The 25,932-nt window shown below is 39.2% G+C and overlaps 1 protein-coding gene across 31 annotated transcripts in view; it reads right to left on the bottom strand.

The window, feature by feature from the left end:
* RIMS2 (regulating synaptic membrane exocytosis 2) overlaps positions 1-25,932 on the bottom strand; it is a 683,906-nt gene that overhangs the window by 535,712 nt on the left and 122,262 nt on the right. The gene's annotated exons all lie outside the window — the stretch shown is intronic.

Raw genomic sequence — 25,932 nt, 5'->3', positions numbered from 1 at the left:
TGTTCTCTTAAAAAAAAAAAATTATCATAATCTATAGGCACAATTTTATAACCAAAAAAATAGTTAGGATGAAAATAAAATGAGTAAAATTTAATTTTCTGACAACAGATTAACATCTTGAAAGATATATCATAAAAGTGTCGCAACTAGTTCTACCTTCTCATATATACAGCAATTTAATAACCAACTAATGCAATCTATGTTTATAGAGGTATTTCTCTGAATTATATATACAAGATATATAATTCTAAAATTTCTCTCACTTGCAATATATTTTCAATCACATGCTGTCAAATATTTAAAATGTTGTTTTCCTACAGTTAAACTTTAGAAGTATAGATAGCTAATTTGACTTACACAGTGAACCCAAAGCCTATCATTGTGAAATATAGTCTCAACTGGATTCATAGGAAGAATCCAAACAGAGGGTAAAACACTGGATGAGTGCTCAGACTAATTGTTTAAATCTTCAACAGTCTGGACATTAGTTAGCTATAAAAACACACTGAAATATTAGTAGCCTAACAAATGAAGTTGTGCAAATAAAATGCCAAGTTTATTTTAAAAATAAAACAACAGTATAAGAAAAAAATGCCTAGAAAAGGATATTATTTACTCTATTTAAAAATAAATACTCATAACTGGTCTGAAGTTATCTCAGTTGATGGTTCAGTCAGTTACAGATCAAATCCTTTGTTTATTCATTCCCTTCTTCTCACTACTGCACTTACTAGTCTTAAATATGACAGATAGATAGATAGATAGATAGATAGATAGATAGATAGATAGATAGATAGACAGATAGATAATGGTAAAACTTTTCTATAGTTTTTGAGGAAAATTTAATATATTTAAAAACTATGATTAGTTCATTTTGTGTTGAAAAAACTGTAAATAATGTGACTCCCATCCTATCAATGACAAAAGGCTAAAAAATCTATAAAATCTTAACTTTTCTGGAACCAATCAGAGACTTGAGATTATAAGGCAAACTATCTGAATTCCAAAGAGTAACAAGCCTCTCCAAGGAGAAAGATAACACAGTTGCACCTTTGGCAGAATTCAAGAGAATGAGGTGGCTATTACACAGGCAAGTAAGAGTAAAACAGTCAAAATTTAAATAAATTGTTAAAAGCCAAGAGTAGGTTAGCACAACAGTTTGAAATACCTTAATGGACCCAGATTCAAAGGAAGTTTATATTCACTAATAAGGACTTTTTCACAGTCCTCCACCGGTGCTCATAAGGAAAACTGGGAGCAGGGCATGAAAACAACAGCAATAACAAAAGCCTCCCCCTCTTGTTCTGGAAATGCATGTGTGCAGGTATAAAGGAGGTGACTAGTGGCTTCTAGGACATAGGCACAATCCCCAGACCTCTTCTCCTGAAAAAGCAAAAATTTTTTAAAACTGAAAAGGAAAGTAAATTCTGTCATCCATAGAGAATATACTAAAATCCACTTCACTTAGCAAAAGGCTGAAGAGAAAAAAACCTCTCTCTACCCATGGAAAAAGGACAAGAAACCACCTTAAGCCCAAGATGCTACCCAAATACAAATCAGAGGCAGCGCCTATGGCTCAAGGAGTAGGGAGCCAGCCCCATATACTGGAGGTGACGGGTTCAAACCCAGCCCCAGACAAAAACTGAAAAAAAAAAAAAAATTCCAAATACAAATCAGAGGGTGTTTCGCACTAAGACAGGAGAGGAAACTACCACACCAAACCATATGAGAAGATTTGCTTCCAAGAGGAGAGAATGAGAAACCTGCACAAGCCCCCATTCTCAAGACTCATATGGACAGGGCCTGTCAAAGATGGAGGGTAAAAAATACTATCACATGGCCAGCATCAATAATAATAATAATAATAATAAGCACTAGTAATGTACAGCTAAGACGGGAAAAGAGGATGGCACAGATTGTGTGGCTAAGAGAATAGCAAAAATACTGAAACAACCGCTACACCAGCATCCATCCTAAGCAAAAGGCAACACCACACCTCTGACAGAAGAACTTGAAGGTTGTGGTACACTAAAGACGCACCCACAGACCCAGCTTCCAGAATAGCACCTGCAGATACAAGCTCCAGGCGCACACAGTACCATGCCAACACCCTGTGGTCCTAGACTGTAGGCCAGGGGTCCTCAAACTACGGCCCGCCGAGGACATTAATCTGGCCCGCCTGGTGTTTTTGCCACAGCTGCCTGTCCTGCTTAGTAGCTGACTTGTCCCCTGAGGCCGCACATGTGTGGAATGTGAGCCAACTCTCCGACTCTGTTACTTCTCTCTGTCTCTCCCTCCCAGGTGTTATTGCCATCCTGCTTAGCAACCCACTGTTCCGGCCACAGTGCGCATGTGCAGAATGTGCCTCACACTCTCCAATTCCCCTCCTACTCTCCGACTCTGCTCCTTCTCTCTCTCTCCCTTCGTCCCTCCTTCTCTCCGTCTCTCGACTCCTCATCTCAGTCTCTGGTGTAATCCGAGGAGTCACCAGGTTGCCCGTGCAGAGCCTGCTGCTGCCTAAGGACTGAGGTAAGAACAAGTTAGGATTTTTTTTTTTTTTTGAAGTTAGGAGGTCTTTTTTTAATTTTTATTTTACAGTTAGTAGGGTGTCTTTTTTGCAGTTAAGCTGGGTCTTTTTTTTCTGAAGTTAGAAGGTCTCTTATTTTTTTGCAGATAGGGGGCACCTTTTTTGAAGTTAGAAGAGCCTTTTTTTGAAGTTAGGAAAAGCTTTTTTTTTAAGTTGGTTAGTTGCTTGGGGGTAGTTTCAAGGGGGGTTGCAATACTGTGATAACGCAAATAGTCACCGCTCAGTGCTAATGCAAATTGTCAGTGCTCAGAGGTAATGCAAATGGTAAGAGCTCAGAAGTAATGCAAATAGTCAGCGCTCAGTGGTTATGATAATTGTAAGTACTCAGTGTTAATGGAAATTGTTAGTGCTCAGTATTTTGTTTTTGCTGTACAAATTTTATTTTTTTCTATTAATTCATAGCTGTGTACATTAATGCAATCATGGGGCACCATACACGGTTTTATAGACCATTTGACACATTTTTATCACACTGTTTAACATAGCCATCCTAGCATTTTCTTAGTTATTCTGTTAAGTCATTTATAGTCTACATTTACTAAGTTTCATATACACCCTTGTAAGATTCACCGCAGGTGTAATCCCACCAATCACCCTCCTTACACCCACGTCCCCCTCCCTCCCCACCCTTTCCCCTACTCTTTTTTTTTATTATTATTAAATCATAGCTGTATACATTAATACAATCATGGGGCATCATACCCTGGTTTTATAGACCGTTTGACACATTTTCATCACACAGTTTAACATAGCCTTCTGGCATTTTCTTAATTATTGTTAAAACATTTACATTCTACATTTACTAAGTTTCACATATACCCTTGTAATGCACGGCAGGTGTAATCCCACCAATCAACCTCCCTCCGCCCAACTTCCCCCGCCCTTCCCTCCTTTTCCCCTTCCCCCTATTCTTAGGTTACAACTGGGTTATAGCTATCATGTGAAAGCCATAAATTAGTTTCATAGTAGGGCTGAGTACATTGGATACTTTTTCTTCCATTCTTGAGATACTTTACTAAAAACAATATGTTCCAAATCCATCCCATGTAAACATGAAAGAGGTAAATCCATCTTTCTTTAAGGCTACATAATAGTCCATGGTGCACATATACCACAATTTATTAAAACATTCGTGGATCGATGGGCACTTGGGCTTTTTCCATGACTTAGCAATTATGAATTGGGCAGCAATAAACATTCTGGTACAAATATCTTTGTTATGATGTGATTTGTGGTCTTCTTGATATATGCCTAATACAGGAATTATAGGATTGAATGGGAGATCTATTTTTAGATCTCTAAGTGTTCTCCAAACATCTTTCCAAAAGGAATGTATTAATTTCCATTCCCACCAGCAGTGTAGAAGTGTTTCCTTCTCTCCACATCCACGCCAACATCTCTGGTCTTTGGATTTTGTAAGATGGGCTAATCTTCCTGGAGTTGGATGATATCTCAAAGTAGTTTTAATTTGCATTTCTCTGATGATTAAAGATGATGAGCATTTTTTCATATGTCTGCAGGCTGTGCGCCTGTCTTTGTCAGAGAAGTTTCTCTTCAAGTCCCTTGCCCAGCCTGCGATGGGATCACTTGTTCTTTTCTTGCTTATACATTTGAATTCTCTGTGGATTATGGTTATTAAACATTTGTCGGAGTCATAACCTGTAAATATCTTCTCCGATTCCGAGGGCTGTCTACTTGCTATACGTACTGTGTTCGTGGCTGTGCAGAAGCTTTTTAGTTTGATCAGGTCCCAGTAGTGTATTTTTGAAGCTGTTTCAATTGCCTGGGGGGTTCCTCCACATAAAATTCTTGCCCAGACCGATTTCTTCAACAGTTTTCCCTGCACTCTCCTCTAGTATTTTTATAGTCTCATGTCTTAAGTTTAAATCTTTAATCCAGTGAGAGTCTATCTTAGTTAATGGTGAAATGAGTGGGTCCAGTTTCAATCTTCTACAGGTTGCCAACCAGTTCACCCAGCACCATTTGTTAAATAGGGAATCTTTTTCCCCACTGCATGCTTTTAATTGGCTTGTCAAAGATCAAATAACGGTAAGCAGCTGGATTCATCTCTTGGTTCTCTATTCTGTCCCAGACATCTACTTCTCTGTTTCAATGCCAGTACCATGCTGCTTTGATCACTATTGATTTATAGTATGGTCTGAGGTCTGGTAGTGTGATTCATCCTGCTTTGTTTTTATTTCTGAGTAATGTCTTGGCTATTCGAGGGTTTTTCTGATTCCATATAAAACGAATTATTATTTTTTCAAGATCTTTAAAGTATGACAGTGGAGTTTTAATAGGGATTGCATTAAAATTGTATAATACTTTGGGTAGTATTTTAACAATGTTGATTCTTCCCAGGCGTGAGCATAGTATGTTTTTACATTTGTTAACATTTTCAGCTATTTCTTTTCATAGAGTTTCACACTTCTCTTTATAGAGAACTTTCACATCCTTTGTTAGATAAACTCCCAAATATTTCATCTTCTTTGGCACTACTGTGCATAGAATAGAGTCCTTAAATGTTTTTCAGCTTGACTATTATTGGTATATATAAAGGCTACCCATTATGAATGTTGATTTTGTAACCTGACACGCTGCTGTATTCCTTGATCACTTCTAAGAGTTTTATAGTAGAATCCTTGTTGTTTTCCAGATATACAATCATATCATATACAAAGAGCAAAAGTTTGATCTCTTCTGACCCTATATGGATAGCCTTGATCACCTTTTCTTCCCTAATTGTGGTGGCTAACACTTCCATTACAATGTTAAAGAGCTGTGGAGACAATGGGCAGCCTTGTCTGGTTCCTGATCTGAGTGGAAATGATTTCAATTTAACTCCATTCAACATGATATTGGCTGTTGGTTTGCTGTAGATGGCCTCTATCAGTTTAAGAAATGTCCCTTCCATACCAATTTTCTTAAATGTTCTGATCATGAAGGGATGCTAGATACTATCAAAACCTTTCTCGGCATCAATTCAGAGAATCATATGGTCTTTGGTTTTTAATTTCTTTATGCCCTGAATTATACTTATAGATTTACGTATATTGAACCAGCCTTGAGACCCTGGGATAAAACCGACTTTGGTCATGATGTATAATTTGTTCGATGTGTTGCTGGATTCTGTTTGTTAGTATCTTGTTGAATATTTTTGCACGTATATTCATTAGTGATATTGGTCTAGAATATTCTTTTCTTGTTGGGTCTTTACCTGGTTTGGGGATCAGGGTGCTGTTTGCTTCACAGAACGTGTTGGGTAGTCTTCATTCTTTTTCTACATTTTGGAACAAGTTGAGTAATACAGGTACTAGTTCCTCTTTAAAGGTTTGGGAGAATGCTGACGTGAAGCCATCTGCTCCTGGGCTTTTCTTTTCAGGGAGGTTTTGTAGGGTTGATGCCATTTCAGGACTTGATATAGGCCGGTTCAACATTTCCACTAGATTCTGGCTAAGTCTTGGAAGGTGACGTGCTTCCAAGTATTGGTCAATTTCCTTCAGATTTTAATATTTCTGAGAATAAAGTTTCTTGTAATATTCATTAAGGATTTTTTGAATTTCTGAGGAGTCTGTTGTTGTTTCGTCTTTGTCGTTTCTGATTGATGAGATTAGAGATTTCACTCTTTTTTTCCTGGTTAGGTTACCCAAAGGTTTATCTATTTTATTGACCTTTTCAAAAAACCTACTTTTTCATTTATTGATCTGTTGTATACTTCTTTTGTTTTCAATTTCATTTAATTCTGCTCTAATTTTGGTTATTTCTTTTCTTCTACTGGGTTTGGGGTGGATGAATGTTCTTCCTTTTCCAGTTGCTTGAGATGTCCCATTAAGTTGTTAACTTCCTCTCTTTCTGTTCTCTTGAGCAAGGCTTGCAGTGCTATAAATTTCCCTGATAGGAATGCCTTTGCCATATCCCAGAGGCTCTCACAATTCGTGTCTTCATTGTCATTTTGTTCCAAAAATTTGGCAATTTCCTTTTTAATCTCATCTCTGACCCAGCTATCATTCAGCATAAAGTTATTTACATTACATGTTTTTGTATGAGTATGCAGATTCCTGTTGTTACTGAGTTCAACTTTTATTCCATGGTGTTCCGAGAAGATGCAAGGAATAATTTCTGTTAAATTCACTGAGGTTAGACTTGTGACCTAAAAAGTGACCAATTTTGGAGTATGTTTTACTGGCTGATGAGAAGTATGTGTATTCAGGTTTCTTGGGATGAAATGCTCTGTAGATGTCTGTTAAATCAAAATGTTGGATGGTTAGGTTTCACTCTAAAATTTCTTTGCTCAGCTTCTTATTAGAGGATCTATCAAACACAGCCAAAGAAGTGTTAAAATCTCTGACTATTATGAAGCCGGAGGAAATCAAGTTGCTCGTGTCTGTTAGAGTTTCTCTTATAAATTGAGATGCATTTTTGTTGGGTGCATAAATATTAATAATTGATGCCTCATCATATTGAGTATTACCCTTAACAAATATGAAGTGACTATTCTTATCCTTCCTTACTTTTCTTGGTTTAAAGCCTATTGTATCTGCAAATAGAATTGCAACACCAGCTTTTTACTGAACACCATTTGCCAGAAATATGGACGACCATCCTTTCACCGTCAGTCTACATTTATCTTTTAAAGTAAGATGTGACACTTGTATGCATTGTATCCTGTCAGCTAACCTGTGCCTCTTTAGAGGATAGTTTAAGCCATTTAAAGTCTGGTAAAATTTTGAGTATCAAGTTTTTCTAAAGTCCAGTGGACATTTTTTTGCCACTGTGGAAGTTGGAGTTTGATCAAAAGTTTCTGAGTGAGTTTACTTTTGTGGTAGAGGATTGGGCTGGTCATTATGGAGGATAGGTCTGAGAATACCCTGAGGAGCTGGTTTGATTACGGCAAATTTCCTTAACATATGAATGTCATTAAAATATTTAATTTCTCCATCATAAATGAAACTCAGTTTAGCAAGATACAGGACGTGGAGTTGAAATTTATTTTGCTTTAGGAGATTAAAAGTCGATGACCACCCTCTTCTGGCTTGAAAAGATTCAGCACAGAGATCTGCAATCATTCTAATATTCTTCCCTTTGTTGCTAATGGATTTCTTCTGTCTGGTTTCTTTCACAATATTCTCCTTCATATAAACTTTAGTGAAGTTGGAGGAGGAGAGCAAGATGGCGGCCGAGTAACAGCTTCCTTGCATCTGGGCACCGTGACTCTGGGGAGATAGGACTCCAGGCATCTCTGGCTGGTGGGATCTGCCTATCATCACCACTGTGAGGATACAGTGAGTCAGCGAGAGACTTCTGGACCCCAACAGGAGGACTAAAACAGTGGAAAACCAGCAACTGGTCGAGTGTGTTCAATTGGTCTAAACACACACGCAACTGTAAGTTCAGTAGCAGAGAGACTGCAAACCGGAAAGACCTTACCTCTGCACTGTTTTGGTGTCTTTGGACTTGGCACTCAGCTGAACTGCCTTGTGGAGAGCGGGAGTGCGGAGGACTTTGGCCATTGTCTAGGGCCCCAGTCTGAGCCGCTGAGCCAGACGGAGCTAATTGTGTTTGGCTGTGGGCCACAGGGAGCCATTGTGAGTGATGTGCCCCGGCAAGCTCTGCCCTCAGAGTCGCAGAGCTACAATCCGGTGGGAGCTGGTAACCTAGCAACTGAGAAGCCTAAGGGTGGGGTCTGAGCCGCTTTGCGGCCCTAACCCTCAGGGGCAGAGTAAGGCTGGTTATGATACACTGGGTAAGTGGATAGCCACTTCAGCAGTGATTCCAGCGACAAGCACTTTCATGGGAAAGCTACTGCTCAGCAAGTTTACAAGTTCAAAGTGCCTTTTAAGTGGGCTAAAGAGAGATTTAGGGTGCCTACCTGCTGGGGTTTGACAAATCAGCAGCCTCCAGTCATATCAGAACAGTGATTAACGCTCATACCCCAGAACACCATGTATTGCTCAGACAATATGAAACAACATATACATACTGCTTTGTTTTTGGTTGTGTTTGTTTTATTTTCTTTTGGATTGGTGGTTTTTTTATTTTGACGTTGTTGATGTTCCTTTGTTTTTTTATTTCAACCTTTTCCATACAGATCTTTTTTCTTTCTCAATTTTTCTGTTTAAATATATTTTCCCATTGCTGCCATTTTCAATAACTAGAACTTCATTTTTGCTAGTGTTCCTACCGCTATTATTTGGTTTTCCACCCAACTTTATCCCTTAAACTTTTCTGTTTCCTTGTTTTCATTTGATTTATAGCATTTTTGTCTTTCCTCTCTACTTGGTGGAGGTGGGGTACTGTGTCTGATCAGGATAGCAAAGACCTGCTGACCTCAAGGGAACCACCAAACTGGGCACCCCCAGAAGGTGGGGTTTTTTTAAGGTTGTGTCAAAGTACCCTACTATACACCAATATTGCTCTGTCTCCCTCTTTCTGTGCCTCTCTTCTTTTTGTCAATATTCCTTATACCCACCCCCTTTCCTTTGTCTATCTTTTTTTTCTTTTCGTTCGGTCCTCCTTTCTTTCATCCCTTTCTTGCTCTTCAACCTTCTCAGCCAATTCCTCCTATACCAAAAGGACTCATCGAACCTTTAGTCCACAGTCACGAGAACGTAAATAGCAAGACGAAGTGAAAGAAAAATCAGGGCAAGCAAACAGATAAAAGAAATCACTCATGAGGAAGAATCAGCAGAAAACTCCAGGCAAAATGAAGAACCATTACAGAACAACCCCGCCAAGGGACCATGAGGTAGCTACTGCAGAGGATTCCACGTATAAAGAAATGTTAGGAATGACAGAAAGGGAATTTAGAACACACATGATGAAAACAATGAAGGAAACTGCTAATAAACTGGAAAATAACGAAAAGGAAATACAAAAACAGAATCAAATAAGAGGGTGGCGCCTGTGGCTCAAGGAGTAGGGCGCCGGTCCCATATGCCAGAGGTGACAGGTTCAAACCTAGCACCGGCCAAAAACCACACACACAAAAAAAATCAAATAAGAGAAGAACGATATGAGGAATATAAAAAAGATATAGCAGAGCTGAAGGAACTGAAACAGTCAATTAGGGAACTTAAAGATGCAATGGAAAGTATCAGCAACAGGTTAGACCATGCAGAAGAAAGAATTTCAGAGGTAGAAGACAAAGTTCTTGAGATAACTCAGATAGTAAAAGAGGCAGAAAAGAAGAGAGAGAAAGCAGAACGTTCACTGTCAGAATTATGGGACTTTATGAAGCGTTCCAACATACGAGTTATAAGAATTTCAGAAGGGGAAGAAGAATGCCCCAGAGGAATGGAAGCCATACTAGAGAATATTATAAAAGAAAATTTCCCAAATATCACCAAAGATTCTGACACACTGCTTTCAGAGGGCTATCGGACCCCAGGTCGCCTCAACTCTAACCGAGCTTCTCCAAGGCACATTGTGATGAACCTGTCCAAAGTCAAGACAAAAGAAAAGATTCTGCAAGCTGCCAGGAGTAAGCGCCAGTTGACCTACAGGGGCAAATCCATCAGAGTGACCGCAGACTTCTCTAATGAAACTTTCCAAGCAAGAAGACAATGATAATCTACCTTTAATCTACTTAAACGGAACGATTTCCAGCCCAGAATTCTGTACCCTGCTAAGCTAAGCTTTAAAATTAACGGAGAAATCAAATCATTTACAGATATACAAACATTGAGGAAATTCGCCACAACAAGACCAGCTCTACAGGAAATACTTCAACCTGTTCTGCACGCTGACCACCACAAGGGATCAGGAGCAAAGTAAGAACTCAGAAATTAAAGGACAGAACCAAACCTCCACACTGATGCAAAAGATAAAACTAAGCAATGGACTCTCACAAAATAAGACGAATCGAATTACTACCACACTTATCAAATATCTCAATAAACGTTAATGGCTTGAATTCCCCACTGAAGAGACATAGATTGGCTGACTGGATTGAAAAACACAAGCCATCCATTTGCTGTCTGCAAGGAACACACCTGGCTTCAAAAGACAAATTAAAGCTCCGAGTCAAGGGTTGGAAGACAATTTTTCAGGCAAATGGAATTCAGAAGAAAAGAGGAGTTGCAATCTTATTTTCAGATACATGTGGATTTAAAGCACCTAAAGTCAAAAAAGACAAAGATGGTCACTTTATATTGGTCAAGGGAAAAATACAACAAGAAGATGTTTCAATTCTAAATATTTATGCACCCAATTTAAATGCTCCCAGATTCTTGATACAGACCTTATACAATCTGAGCAATATAATATCTGATAATACCATAATAACAGGGGAATTTAACAGTCCTCTTACAGAGCTGGACAGATCCTCTAAACAGAAATTAAAAAAGATATAAGTGATTTAAATGAGACCCTAGAACAACTGTGCTTGATAGACGCATATACAACACTCCATCCCAAAGATAAAGAATATACATTCTTCTCATCACCCCATGGAACATTCTCCAGAATTGATCTTATCCTGGGACACAAAACAAATATCAACAGAATCAAAAGAATTGAAATTTTACCTTGTATCTTCTCAGACCATAAGGCACTAAAGGTGGAACTCAACTCTAACAAAAACGCTCCACCCCACACACAGGCATGGAAATTAAACTATCATCTGTTGAATAACAGATGGGTGCAGGAAGAAATAAAACAGGAAATGATTAACTTCCTTGAGCACAACAACAATGAAGAGACAAGCTACCAAACCCTGTGGGATACTGCAAAAGCAGTTTTGAGAGGAAAATTCATCGCTTTAGATGCCTACATTCGAAAAACAGAAAGAGAGCACACCAACATTCTCACAAGCCATCTTATGGAATTGGAAAAGGAAGAACAATCTAAGCCTAAACTCAGTAGAAGAAAAGAAATATCCATAATCAAATCAGAGATCAATGAAAATGAAAACAAAAGAATCATTCAGAAAATTAATGAAACAAGGAGTTGGTTTTTGGAAAAAATAAATAAAATAGATAAACCATTGGCCAGACTAACGAGAAATAGAAAAGTAAAATCTCTAGTAACCTCAATCAGAAATGATTAAGGGGAAATAACAACTGATCCCACAGATACAAGAGATCATCTCTGAATACTACCAGAAACTCTATGCCAAGAAATTGAACAATGTGAAGGAAATGGATCAATATTTGGAATCACATCCTCTCCCTAGACTGAGCCAGGAAAAAATAAAACCAATAGCTCCTGAACAGACCAATTTCAAGCACTGTGATAAAAGAAACGATATAAAATCTTCCAACCAAAAAATGCCCTGGTCCAGATGGCTTCACTCCAGAATTTTATCAAACATTCAAGGAAGAGCTCATTCCTGTACTGCAGAAATTATTACAAAAAAAGTGAGGAAGGAGGAATCGTCCCCAACACATTCTATGAAGCAAACATCACCCTGATACCAAAACCAAGAAAAGACCCAAACAAAAAGGAGAATTTCAGACCAATCTCACTCATGAATATAGATGCAAAAATTCTCAACAAAATCCTAGCCAATAGATTATAGCTTATCATCAAAAAAGTCATTCATCATGATCAAGTAGGCTTCATCCCAGGGATGCAAGGCTGGTTTAACATACGCAAGTCCATAAACGTTATCCACCATATTAACAGAGGCAAAAATAAAGATCACATGATCCTCTCAATAGATGCAGAAAAAGCATTTGATAAAATCCAGCATCCTTTGCTAATTAGAACACTGAAGAGTATAGGCATAGGTGGCACATTTCTAAAACTGATTGAAGCTGTATATGACAAACCCACAGCTAATACTTTACTGAATGGAGTTAAACTGAAAGCTTTTCCTCTTAGAACTGGAACCAGACAAGGTTGTCCTCTGTCACCTTTACTATTCAACATAGTGCTGGAAGTTCTAGCCAATACAATTAGGCAAGACAAGGAAATAAAGGGAATCCAAATGGGAGCAGAGGAGGTCAAACTCTCCCTCTTTCCTGACAACATGATCTTATACTTAGAGAACCCCAAAGAATCAACCACAAAACTCTTACAAGTCTTCAAAAAATACAGTAATGTTTCAGGATATAAAATCAATGTCCACAAGTCAGTAGCCTTTGTATACACCAATAACAGTCAAGATGAGAAGCTAATTAAGGACACAACTCCCTTCACCATAGTCTCAAAGAAAATGAAATACCTAGGAATATACCTAACGAATGAGGTGAACGACCTCTATAAAGAAAATGATGAAATCCTCAGAAATGAAATGGCAGAGGATATTAACAAATGGAAGAACATACCATGCTCATGGATGGGAAGAATTAACATTGTTAAAATGTCTATACTTCCCAAAGCAATCTACCTATTCAATGCCATTCCTATCAAAATACCAACATCGTACTTTCAAGATATGGAAAAAATGATTCTGCGTTTTGTATGGAACCGGAAAAAAACCCGTATAGCTAAGGCAGTTCTTAGTAATAAAAATATAGCTGGAGGCATCAGCATACCAGATTTTAGTCTGTACTACAAAGCCATAGTGGTCAAGACAGCATGGTACTGGCACAAAAACAGAGACATAGACACTTGGAATCGAATTGAAAACCAAGAAATGAAACTAACATCTTACAACCACCTAATCTTTGATAAACCAAACAAGAACATACCCTGGGGGAAAGACTCCCTATTCAATAAATGGTGTTGGGAGAACTGGATGTCTACATGTAAAAGACTGAAACTGGACCCACACCATTCCCCACTCACAAAAATTGATTCAAGATGGATAAAGGACTTAAATTTAAGGCATGAAACAATAAAAATCCTCAAATAAAGCACAGGAAAAACACTGGAAGATATTGGCCTGGGGATAGACTTCATGAAGAAGACTGTCATGGCAATTGCAACAACAACAAAAATAAACAAATGGGACTTCATTAAACTGAAAAGCTTCTGTACAGCTAAGGAGACAATAACCAAAGCAAAGAGACAACCTACACAATGGGAAAGGATATTTGCATATTTTCAATCAGACAAAAGCTTGATAACTAGGATCTATAGAGAACTCAAATTAATCCACATGAAAAATCCAACAATTCCATATATCAATGGGCAAGAGACATGAATAGGACCTTCTCTAAAGATGACAGACGAATGGCTAACAAACACATGAAAAAATGTTCAACATTTCTATATATTAGAGAAATGCAAATCAAAACAACCTTGAGATATCATCTAACCCCAGTGAGAATGGCCCACATCACAAAATCTCAAAACTGCAGATGCTGGCGTGGATGTGGAGAGAAGGGAACACTTTTACACTGCTGGTGGGACTGCAAACTAGTACAACCTTTCTGGAAGGAAGTATGGAGAAACCTCAAAGCACTCAACCTAGACCTCCCATTTGATCCTGCATTCCCATTACTGGGCATCTACCCAGAAGGAAGAAAATCCTTTTATCATAAGGACACTTGTACTAGACTGTTTCTTGCAGCTCAATTTACAATCGCCAAAATGTGGAAACAGCCTAAATGCCCACCAACCCAGGAATGGATTAACAAGCTGTGGTATATGTATACCATGGAATACTATTCAGCTATTAAAAAAAATGGAGACTTTACATCCTTCATATTAACCTGGATGGAAGTGGAAGACATTATTCTTAGTAAAGTATCACAAGAATGGAGAAGCATGAATCCTATGTACTCAATCTTGATATGAGGACAATTAATGACAATTAATGTTATGTAGGGGGAGGAAAAGCAGGAAGAGGGATTGAGGGAGGGGAAGGGGGCCTTGGTGTATGTCACATTTTATGGGGGCAAGACATGATTGCAAGAGGGACTTTACCTAGCAATTGCAATCAGTGTAACCTGGCTTATTGTACCCTCAATGAATCCCCAACAATAAAAAAAAAAAAAAAGGACAGAAAGAAAATAAAAAAAAAAAACTTTAATGAAGTTAATTATGATATGCCTGGGGGATGTCTTATTCGAATTTAGTTGCGCTGGTGTTCTGAAACTGTCTGCTATCTGAATTTCAGAATCTCTTGGCATGTCTGGAAAATTCTCATTCATAATTTCATGGAGAAGGTCCTCTATGCCTTGCGAGACCACTTCATCACTTTCAGGGATTCCAATGAGGCGGATATTAGCCATCTTCAAATTATCCCAGAGCTCTCTGAAAGAATGATCCATTTTTGCTCTCCATTTCTTTTTTTTTTTCTTTTTTTTTGAGTTGTTTTTTTTTTTGTGGAGACAGAGTCTCACTTTATGGCCCTCGGTAGAGTGCCATGGCATCACACAGCTCGCAGCAACCTCCAACTCCTGGGCTTAAGCGATTCTCTTGCCTCAGCCTCCCGAGTAGCTGGGACTACAGGCGCCCGCCACAACGCCCAGCTATTTTTTGGTTGCAGTTCAGCCAGGGCCGGGTATCAACCCGCCACCCTCGGTATATGGGGCCGGCGCCTTACCGACTGAGCCACAGGCGCCACCCTTTGCTCTCTATTTCTCTTCCTCTTTGAGAGTTTGGGGAAGCGTTCAAAGTCTTTGTCTTCAATGTCAGAAATCCTTTCTTCCGAATGTTCCACTCTGTTACTGAGGGATTCTACTGTACTTTTCAGATCTTTGAGGCCTGCAAATTCTTGCTTCAGTGTGTCAAAATCTTTGGTGGTTTTGTCTTTAAAATCCTTAAATTCTTGAGACAATTTTTGAATTTCTCCTCGAATTTCTAATTGCAACTTTTGAATTGTTGCTCAAATTTCTAATTCCAAATTTTCCTCCATTTTATTAATCTCGTTTTCAATCCAAATTCTGAATTCAATTTCTGACATCTTGACCAGCTGTTTATGAATGGGATCTTCAATTACATCTGCCATTATCTTTCCTTGGAGGGTGTGTCCTATTCTGGTTATACATGTTATCAGAGTTTTTCCACTGATTCCGCCCCATGATTGTTTTACACCATTTGATTTTTCCCCTTCAGCTTTGCCGAGGACCCATACAGTGCTATGGCCTGGGAAACTGGGGACCTGTTTGGTTTGGTGGGGCTAAGTGGTTCTGTCTTGTTTTCAGCTGGTCTCTGTTCGACCCTAGTGAAACAGTTACTCTGGGTTGAAATCTCAGCTGTGGAGAAATACCAGCAATTAAGTCACCCCGCTCCCTACAGGCAACAATTGGAAAAAGAAAATCAAACCTTCCTACAACCACACACCCAAGGCACCACCTGAATAGTCCTCGGGCGATTGTCTCAGTTCAAAAGGTCCAAATCAATTGCCTCAGTCAGCACCTGTCTCATGTGGGAGAGTTTAAAAGGTCTCTGGCAACTGGATCGCAGGGGTCTGGTGACTACTCAGATATGACTTGCTCCAGTGTTCCGTGGAGTCAGGAGGACCCAACCAGCAAATAGATCAGACTGGGAAGGTTGAAGCCTCCTTCCCCACATTGCACCTCTGGCACACCCAGTCACTAATAGTCCTGAAGGGCTTTGACCCAGTTGCCTGATTGAACAGATACTCCAGGGGTTTTCACCTGCCTGAATCACAAGGAAATCTATTTCTGCTAAGCCAGGCCAATGTGCTCTGCCTCTATCTAGCATGGGGAGGTTAGGCCTGACAACCCTGGATGCTTGACAGAGGCTTGGGGGTGTTCACTCAGTTCCAGCCCCGCCCCTGATTGATGTTACTGACAAAACAGAACAGAACTACTTTGCGGGAATTTGTTTCTGTCCCAGCTAAATTCCCTTGCAGAAGAGAAGCTGTTTTGAGTTCCCAGAGCCTGTGCCTCAGGCCCTGTCTTTGCTCCTGCAGTTTTGTACTCGGTTACCTGTCAGTTCTAGCCTCTTGTCCTCCCTTGTCTATATTCTGATGATCCCCTGAGGACCGGGTGCGTCTTAGGCTCAGTAAAGCAGTCCTCTGGGTCATCTCCGCCCTGGGAACTTCCAGGCTCTGCGTGTGCGTTTCTAGTCCCCACGCTCCACCCAGGCCAGTACCGCTTCAGGCAAACCCTTTACTCACGGGGCCTGCGTTTCCATCCCAGATCTGTTCCATGGTGGTTGCCACCTGAGTAGATGCCCAGCCTCCTCTGGTTGCCCAGGGAGACAGGGGGTGTGGCTTCAGAATATCCTGGAGTGAGCCTTATTGTTGCCAAAAGACGGCTGCTGCTCTGCGCCTCGGGGCACCACCACTCCCGTGTGGTTCCCTCTCAGCCGACCATCCTCTCCTCGCTCCCGTGCCCCAGAGTCAGCACTGACCAGCTGCAGTTTAGGCCCTGTCAACACCACTCGAGAAATCACCCAAGAATCTGGACTTCTGGGGCACAGACGTCTGAGTGAGAGTGGAGGGGAGAGCTGTGATCTCAGAGTTGCAGGTAGAGAATATATACAGTTTTATACAGTTTTACGCCTGGCAGGAGAACGCTGTGGCACCCGAGTAGGGGAGGTAGTCCAGTTTTTAGAGGGTCTCTCCCATCGAGTGTAGTGGAAGGACCTTTGAACTCTGCTCGTTCGTTTGTGGGGCACTCCGAGCCATTCTCATGGGGGAGGGGACTCCCGTCCACTTGGTGATGGATTTTGTACCTTTTGTTTGTATCCTTGAAGTCGCAGCTCACCTCAGTGGGGTTGATGTGTGTTCTTCAACCTTCTCTCTTGGTGCAGCTCTAATCCACCAGGTTACTTGCTAAATTCCTGTCCTTTAACTCTCCTTCTGAATGGGAGCCTCTGTGGAAAGCTGGCTTTAGTCAGCCATCTTATCTCCGCCCCCTGTGTGTTTTGAACTTCTTTCAAAAATAATTTAATGCATGATTATTAAAACTTTTCCCGGCACAGCTAAGATCCTCTATGGCACACCAGTGTGCCTCCAAGTTGAAAATCACTGCTCCAGGGCATAGCAACTTTTGAGAATGTGCTGCTTTTGAGAATGTGCTGTTGCCTAATGTTTGTTGTTTCTTTGCAGGTAAACTCTCTTTTGTGTCTGATTGTTACCAAAAGTTTGGCACTTGTCCCCAAGGCTGCATCAGAAGGACAAGCACAAGTGGTTTTTCAGCGCTCAGTATTAATGCAAATTGTCAGCAGTCAGTGTTATTGCAAATGGTCAGTGTTCCGTGTTAATACAAATGGTCAGTGCTCAGTGTTATCACATGGGGTCCCCAAACTGGTAATCTGTCTAGGATCCCATGGAAACTTAATCCAACTCTGCAGACAAATGAGGAGTAGGAAACCCAATTTAATTGCCAGTAAGTGCATTTATATTCTGATTGCTATTCAGTTGTGTATGATGTTGTATATTGTGTGCTGTGTAAGCCCCGGTTCACACTGTTGCGATCTCTGAGCAATTCAAGCCATATGCTTGTACGGCTGAACTCGTATCAGATTTGGAAGTAAAAAGGCATACATGGAATCTGCAGTGGAATCTGATTACATGGGTCTTCTCACCCATGAGATCCGATTCCTGTGCGAGTTTACAGATCGCAGTGCAGTTCGCACAGGGTAGTGTGAACTGGAAAGGTGGTTGAGGAACTGGGTCTGTAATCGTGCCTGTTCCCGCACCACACCAGTGTGAGCCTGAGGTAAAAGCGGAGTTCCACCATATGGGCACTGGCAAGGTTAAAATGATGTGCACTGGCAAGGCTGCATTGATGGACACTGATCAGACTGCATTGATGGGCACTAATCAGACTGCATTGATGGGCAGTCTGATTAGTGCCCATTTTGTGAAGCAGTCTATATGTCCCTGTGTGGGCAAACTTATTGCTGGTATATTGTTTTTGGAGCGCTGTGTGTGTGTGTATATATATATATACACACACATATATGTATACACACACACATACACAAATATATATATATATATATATATATATGTGTATGTATTTTACTAATAGCAATTTGGAATCCCTAGGAAACAATGATATCCAGAAAGAGAAAAACTGACTTGGAGTATACGATATTCAAAGAACAGGGGACTTATGATTACTTTTTCATGCAGTACAAGGAAAGATCTGTGTGTTTGATATGCCAGAATATAGCGTCTGTGTTCAAAGAATACTATTTGCGTCGAAATTATCAAACTCAACATAAAGATAAATATGATAGTTTGGTCAGAGAAGTGAGAAAAGATAAAATATTAAACTGAAATATACATTGACAACTCAGCAAAATACTTTTGTGAAGCAGAAACAGCTAAATACTTCATCACTGTGAGCAAGTTTTCAAGTTGCCAAGAAAATAGCATGCACTGGCAGACCTTTCATGGAGGGAGAATTTGTTAAAGAATGCCTTCTTTCTGTTGCCAAAGATATGTGTACAGAGAAGGCCAATTTATTTAGTACAGTGAGTCTTTCATGACCCTCAATTACACGAAGGATTGAAGAAATGGGAGACAATTTGCATCAGCATTTGCAAAACTCCTAAAAAACCCTTCCTATTTTTCCTTGGCACTTGACAAAAGTAATGATGTTCGTGATTCTGCACAACTTCCAATTTTTATTCATGGTATGAATGACTATTTCGAAGTCACAGAAGAGCTTGCTGCACTGCAAAGCATCAAAGAAACAACTACAGGAGAGAATATTTATGAAAAGGTTTGCCAAACTGTGAATGATTTGGAGCTGGACTGGGCTAAACTAGCCAGTGTGACAACTGATGGTGCTCCTAACATGGTGGGATCTAAGAAAGGAGTAATTGCTCACATTAACCAAGAGATGGACAAACATAACCATTCTCATCCAATAGCCATACACTGCCTCAACCACCAACAAGCGCTGCGTAGTAAATCACTGAAGTGGGACTCTATTATGAAAACTGCAGTATCTTGTGTTAACTTCATTAGAGGTAATACACTAAACCAAAGACAATTTCAGGAATTTCTGTCTGAGCTAAATGTTGCCTGTGAAGATGTTCCGTACCACACAGAAGTCCATTGGCTGAGTCGAGGGAGAATTTTGAAATATTTCTATGGCCTACTTTGACAGATTACAGCTTTTCTCCTTTCAAAAAACAAGTACCAGAGCTCAATGATGCAGAATGGAAATGGCACCTTGCCTTTCTGATAGATGTAACAGAGCTACTCAACAATTTCAATGTGCAACTTCAAGGAAAGGGGAAGCTCATCTGTGATATGCAATCACATGTGAAAGCATTTGAAGTACAATTAGGCCTCCTCCTCAAACAAGTGAAAGAGGAAAATTTCTGCCATCTCCCCACAACTCAAAATCTGTTAGCAGACAATCCATTATTTGCATTCCCAAATAAAACGTGTGGATTCACTGGAAAAGTTGCAAAAGGAGTTCCAATTTAGATTTTAAGAGCTTCATCTCCATGAACAGGACATACAGCTTTTCCATAACTCATTTCCTATTGACATTGAAAATTTGGATAAGATTTACCAAATGGAACTGACTGAACTGCAGAATTGTGACTCTCTGAAAAATGCATTCAAGTCAAGCAGCCTTCCTAATTTCTATGCATCTCTCCCCTGAGACATATTCTAATCTCAGGAACCATGCACTCAAAATGGCAACCATCTTTGGTAGCACTTATGTCTGTGAACAAACTTTTTCCAGAATGAAACATCTGAAATATCCAACCAGATCTAGACTAACTGATGCACACTTGCATCACTTGTTACGACTAGCAGTGACAAATATGGAACTGAACACGGACCATCTCATTAGCCAAAAGCAGGTCCATAGTTCCCATTGAAATACTGGTAAGTTTGTTGATTTAACTTTACTTGTTCTTCATTTTAAATATTGTATTTGTTTCCATTTTGTTTTTTTTTACTTAAGAATAAGATGTGTGCATAGGAATTTGTTCATAGTTTTTTGTTTTTTTGTTTTTTAACTATAGTCCGGCCCTCCAACGGTCTGAGGGACAGTGAACTGGCCCCCTGTTTAAAACGTTTGAGGACCCCTGCTCTAGGCCTACCACAGCTTTCAGACCAACCAAGTACCAGGCAGGCTAATACCACTTCAGTTAAGTGAAGAAAGCCAAACACAGAAACACAAATACCATATGATCTCATTTATATGTGAAATCTAAAACAGCTGAACTCAAAAGTATAGAATGAAAGTTACTGGGGCTTGCATGTGAGAGGATAGGGAGATGTTGATCACAGGATACAAAATTTCAGTTAGATAGAAGGAACAAGTTCAAGTGTTCTAGTGCACAACATAGTAACTATACTTAATAACAATGTATTATAGCTTGAAAATCACAATAGAGTAGGTTTTAAGTTTCTCACCACAAAAATAGTAAGGTAAAACATGTTAATTAGCTGGACTGAGTCATTCCACATTGCATACATACTTCATATCATCATGTTGTACAAGACAAATATATATAACCTTTGTCAATTTAAAAATTTAATTAAACTTTAAAATACTAAACTTTAAAAAGATCGTTAAAACTGACAAACCTTGAAACACAATGAAGAAAAAAACAGAGAAGACATAAATTAGACATAAATCACTTACATCAAGAATCACATCAAGATATAAGGAATACTACAATTCTATGCCTATAAATTCTACCACTTACGTGAAATATAAATCATTCCTTTGAAAAACAGAAACTAACGTCTGTGGCTCAGTGAGTAGGGCGCCGGTCCCGTATGCTGAGGGTGGCAGGTTCAAACCCAGCCCCTGCCAAACTGCAACAAAAAATAAAATAGCCGGGCATTGTGGCGGGCGCCTGTAGTCCCAGCTGCTTGGGAGGCTGAGGCAAGAGAATCGCATAAGCCCAAGAGTTAGAGGTTGCTGTGAGCCGTGTGACTTCATAGCACTCCACCAGAGGGCGGTACAGCGAGACTCTGTCTCTAAAAAAAAAAAGATACCTTGACAAGTCCCATATCTATTAAATAAATTTAATTCATACTTTAAGAACCATTCAAATATAAACTCTGGTTCTCAATGGTTTCATTGCTGAATTGAATTCCACCAAACATTTAAGAAAGAAATAATACCAATTCTATATAATCTTTTCTAGAAAATAGAAGAGGAATGAACATTTCCCAACTATTCTCATAAGGCCAGCATTACTCTGATAAAAAACCACACAAAGATATTGCAAGAGGGCAGCGCCTGTGGCTCAAAGGGGTAGGGCACCAGCCCCATATGCCGGAGGTGGCAGGTTCAAGCCCAGCCCCGGCCAAAAAAAAAGATATTGCAAGAAAAAAAAAATTATAGACCAAACAATATTCCTCATACTCAGATGCAAAAATACTCAACACAACATTAGCAACCCAAATCCAGAAATGTGCAAAAGAATAACAAATCATAAAGTGATGATGTTTACCTTGAGAATGCAAGATTGGTTCCATATTCTAAAGTCAAGCAATAAAATTCACCATATTAATGGACTAAGGGGAAAAACATATCTTAGTAATAACTACCAAGCAAATTAGGAATTGACAGAAATTTCCTTAAAAAGGTAAGGGCATCTTTAAAAATCATATAATTAAAATCATGCATGGTAAAAACTGAATGTTTTTCCGTAAAATGAGTAACAAGGCAAGGTATCCTCTCTCACTACTTCTATTCAACATCAAACTAGAAATTCTACCCAGTGCATTAGATAAGAAAAGAAAATGAAAATAAAATGCATACAGATTAGAAAGGTAAACAGAAAACTGTATGCAGGTGGCAAATTATCTATATATAAAATCCCAAAGAAACTACAAAAAAAACTCTTATAACAAATAAATGGGCTTGGCAGCCATAGCACAGTGGTTATGGCACCAGCCACATACACCGAAAGTGACGGGTTTGAAACCAGCCCAGGCCAGCTAAACAATTGCAACAAAAAAAAAACAGCTAGGTTTAAGCACAAGAGTTTGGGGTTGCTGCGACTTGTGACACCACAGAACTCTACCAAGGGTGACGTAGTGAGACTCTATCTCAAAAAAAAAAAAAATGACTTTAGCAAGGTCACAGGATACAACAAACAAGATCAATATACAACAAACAATCATATTTTTATACACCAGGCATGAACAAATGGAAGTCAATGTTTTTACAAACAATCTGCAATAGTACCATAAAAAGAGTGAAAGAAAGGCTCAGATATAAATTTAATAAAATATATACAGGCTTTCTTTGGTGAAAACTAAAAAACACTGATAAAAGAATTAAAGGCAATATAAATAATAAGAGAAAAATACTATACTCATCAATGAGAAGACTTAAGATTGCGTTTTCTCAAAATTGATCTATTGATTCAACCCCATACCAATCAAAATCCCAGAATAGGGGCGGCGCCTGTGGCTCAGTGAGTAGGGCGCCGGCCCCATATGCCGAGGGTGGCGGGTTCAAACCCAGCCCCGGCCAAACTGCAACAAAAAAATAGCCGGGCGTTGTGGCGGGCGCCTGTAGTCCCAGCTGCTCGGGAGGCTGAGGCAAGAGAATCGCGTAAGCCCAAGAGTAAGAGGTTGCTGTGAGCTGTGTGACGCCACGGCACTCTACCCGAGGGCGGTACAGTGAGACTCTGTCTCTACAAAAAAAAAAAAAAAAAAAAATCCCAGAATAATTTTTAATAAGATTTGACTAACTAAAATTTACATGGAAAAGTAAAAGCCTTCTAAAAGACAACTTTTTTTTTTTTGAGACAGAGTCTCACTCAGTTGTCCTGGGCAGAGTGCCCAGTATGTCAAAGCTCACAGCAACTTCACAGTGTTGGACTCAAGTGATCCTCTTGTCTCAGTCTCCTGAGTCTGCCATAATGCCTGGCTAATTTTTCTATTTTTAGTAGAGAAGGGGGTCTCACTTTGCTCAGGCTGGTCTTGAACTTCTGATCACAGGTGATCCACCCACCTCAGCCTACCATAGTGCTAGGATTACAGGCCTGAACCAATGCACTCAGCCTAGACAAAATATTTTATAAGAAGAAAGGTGAAAGACTCATACTACCTAATATCAAGACTTACTATGGAGGCTGAGCATGGCGGATGAAGGCTGAGCATAGTGGCTCATGGCTGTAATCCTAGTAACTCTGGGAGGCCAAGGTAGGAGGATCTCTTGAGCTCAGGAGTTCAGAACCAGCCTTAGCAAGAGTGAGACACAGAGTCCCCCTAAAATAGAAAAATTAGCTGGGTGTTACGGTGGGAGCCTGTAGTCCCTGCTTCTCACCAAGCTGAGGCAGGAGAACAATTTGAATCCAGGAGTTTGAGATTGCCATGAGCTACTCTAATGTCGCAGCACTATAGCCAGGGCAACAGAGAAAAACTGAGTCTTAAAAATAAATAAATAAAATAAAAAATACACACATATCCCCACAAGACCTCCTATGAAAACTACAATAAATAAGTGAACATAGTATTGACAAATTTTAAAGTTATACTAATAGAACACAATGGGAGTAAAGAAATAGTCCAAAACTTAATTGATCATTAAATTTTTTACACACATGCCAAAGTAATTCAATGAAGAAAGAATAGTCTGTTAAGCAATGAAAAATTTATGTGTAAAAAATAGTATTCGAAAATCCATGAGTAAAAAAAAGTAAGCCTCAACTCTTATACCTGACACCTTTACAAAAACTAAAAACATTACAAAGCTGTTTATAATGACTGAAACCATAAAACTTCCAGAAGAAAACACTCAAGAAAATCTTTGTGACCTTGTAAGCAAACATTTCTTTAGTGAGCTATAAAAAGCATGAAAGAGAAACCAGCCTTCAACAATATATAAATGAATGAACCTGGCTATGTTCTAGTAAAGTTTTATGTATAAACACTGAAATGTGAATTTAATGTCATTTTTAGCACTATAAAATATTCTCATTTTAAAAAATTTCAACCATTTAAAAATGTAAAAACTATTCTTGGCCAAGTGTGTTGGCTCATGACTATAATATAATATAAAAACCCTAACTTTAAAAACGTTAGGTTTCAAAGTGCTAACCTAAAGTCACCCGATAAATTAAAAATAGCACAAAAACTAGCTGGGCATTGTGGCACATGTCTGTAGTCCCAGCTACCCCGGAGGCTGAGTCAGAAGGATCACTTTAGCCCAGGAGTTTGAGGTTGCTATGAGCTAGGCTGCCCCTAGGGCACTCTAGCCTGGGGCAATAGAGAGAGACTCTTTCAAAAAAGACATTCTTAACTCACAAAAACAGACAAGGGACACAATTTGGCTTATATGCCATAGATTGTCACTTCTGATATGATTTCATTTATATGACATTCTGAAAAAGGCAAAATCTGATCAAATTGCTAGAAGCTATAGTAGAATGAGGGGATTATCTAGAAATGGCATATTGCAGGTACAAGTTGGATCTATCAGGTGTAGAACTCAAATGTCTTAACGCTGTAATTGGGTAAATGAGGTGAAGGCTATGTTGATTAGTATGATGTAAGCACTCCAATTTGTACAAATAATCAACACATTGAATCTCATAATGGCATAAATGTATTTATGATCTATGTACAAATGATTTAACAAAAAAAATAGAAATGGTACAGGGAACTTTTTTAGAGTAAAGGAAATACTCCAAGTATTTTAGGGTGGTAGAACATAAGTTTGTCAAAACATAAGCATATACTTTCAAAGGGGTGAATTTTACTGTAAATAAATTATACCTCAAAAACCCTAACTTTAAAAATGTTAGGTTTCAAAGTGCTAACCTAAAGTCACCCAATAAATTAAAAATAGAACTCCAAGAGGCCTTATATCTACTTAATCACAAATGTATTCTTTCTTTTATTATACCTAATATCAATGAAAACTGTGCCAGTTTTATTAACTTTTTCTGCAACTTCAAATACAGTAGACCCTCCATATTTGACTACCTGCCTACACTGACTACCTCTTCAAATCGACCTAATTTTCACAGAGCAGACATGCATCACATGTACATATCAGGACAGTAGACCTAGTTCCTTATGGTTCCTTGACCACCTCCATACGTTGACAAGTTTGTTACATTCCTTTGAGTGGTCAACTTACAGAGGTTCTAATGTAACTCATTGTTTCTCCTTGATGATCTCACACCAGGTCTAAGTGAAGCTTTGCTAACAGAAAGAAAGTACCACTACAAGAGATTCAAGCCCAAAAAACATATACCAAAACTCACATAACTGTAAGCAGACCACAGAATGAGCTCTGTCTCAGAGCTTCTCCAACTATTCAAAAGAATCATCTTTCCTTACATGGAAACCTGACACATATTTGTAGGTGTGTTCCATGTTATACATTTGCACTGTATCCCTGTTAATACACTTCTTATCTCTGAGATACTTTTCAATAAATGACTATACCCCATTGGGGGAAAAAAAAAAAAGAAGATAAAAAAAGGAAAGTTAGAAAGAGCAGTACTTTGTGTTTCAGTTCGAGAGGCACTGGAGTACTAGACAACTAATCAAGTGGTATGGTTTGAATGTGGTTTGTCTT

This window comes from Nycticebus coucang, chromosome 13, assembly GCF_027406575.1.
Source record: "Nycticebus coucang isolate mNycCou1 chromosome 13, mNycCou1.pri, whole genome shotgun sequence".
Classification (NCBI taxonomy): Eukaryota; Metazoa; Chordata; class Mammalia; order Primates; family Lorisidae; genus Nycticebus; species Nycticebus coucang.
The sequence above is the reverse complement of the archived record's forward strand: the minus strand, read 5'-3'. Positions and strand labels throughout refer to the sequence as shown.